Source organism: Alligator sinensis, unplaced genomic scaffold (assembly GCF_000455745.1).
Source record: "Alligator sinensis unplaced genomic scaffold, ASM45574v1 scaffold55_1, whole genome shotgun sequence".
NCBI lineage: Eukaryota > Metazoa > Chordata > Crocodylia > Alligatoridae > Alligator > Alligator sinensis.
In genome coordinates, this window is record NW_005842224.1 from 1,466,087 (window position 1) to 1,467,191 (window position 1,105).

General features: G+C 54.0%; 1 long non-coding RNA gene across 2 annotated transcripts in view; it reads right to left on the reverse strand.

Annotated features, from left to right (window-relative positions):
- Positions 1 to 15: 15 nt before the first annotated feature.
- The window catches only part of LOC112550847, a 5,483-nt gene continuing 4,393 nt past the window's right edge, over positions 16 to 1,105 (reverse strand). For both annotated transcript variants that reach the window (XR_003094898.1, XR_003094897.1), the window contains exon 4: positions 16 to 990. This is a non-coding gene — a long non-coding RNA (uncharacterized LOC112550847). The remainder of the gene's footprint in view (positions 991 to 1,105) is intronic.

The window sequence follows — 1,105 nt, forward strand, 5'->3', positions numbered from 1 at the left end:
GGGGGGGGGGGGGGGGGGTCGTGCTTTTTAGTGCTGGGAATCAATTCCCCGAGATAGGCATGAGCCTGAAAAGCTGTTCGGAAGCCCCGGCGCGTGTGTTTGCTCCGCGCTCCGGTCTTGTCTGGAGGCAGCTCTTCTTCTCCGCTGTTGGGGTAAGGCTGATTGTCCTGCAGACCGGGCTGGCGCCGACCAGAGGGACAGTGACACTAAGGAAAACCATTATCCCAAATGCATCAGACATGAGAGGACAAGACAATCCTTGGATACAGGCAAAATACTTCCAAGGACTCGAAGGCCGGGTCCTGTATGCTTATTAAAATCAGTGAGAGAATGTGTGTGCAATATGTATGTGTAATGAGTGTGTGTCTGTGTAATAAGTGTGTGTAATGATGAATGTGTGTGTCTGTGTAATGAGTCTGTGTAATGACTGTGTTTGTAATGAGCGTGTGTAATGAGCGTGTGTGTGATGTGTGTGTAATGGGCGTGTGTGTAATGAGCATGTAATGACTGGGTGTGTCTGTAATGAGTGTGCAATGAGCGCGCGCGCGCGCGCGCGCGTCTGTGTGTGTGTGTGTGTGTGTGTGTGTGTGTGTGTGTGACACCCAGTTCACTGCCGACTCAGACGATACAACCTCCCAGCGTTTTACGGTGCCCTGAATGCCAACTGCTCTCCCGGCGTCAGGCTGCCTCTCCCGGGGTATCTTGGCAGCAACATCTGAAACCAACACGGGGCTAAACTGCAATGAGCGTCTGATCTGGGCAATGGGAGAGCCTTGCTGCCGTGCAGAGCCGGGCTGAGTGTGCATCACAGACCCGAGCTGCAGCAGACTGGGCTCTTTCGGGCGCCGACCTGCTGAATGTCGCACCTCCCAGGCTCGCAGGCTCGGGCTCTCCGGAGGCTGGAGGCACTTTTGCTCCCCAGAGCCATCCCGGGTACTGCTGGCCCACGGCTGGGGTCTTGATCCAAGGCTCTGGTGAACGGGTGGCAATCTGAAACAGAAGTATTACGGATTTAACTCGGAAGTAAACGTCTCAGACATCTCATTACGTTTCTCCCTGTTAAAGAGGCTTATCATCTCCCTCGTTTGTATATCAGCCCTCTTTC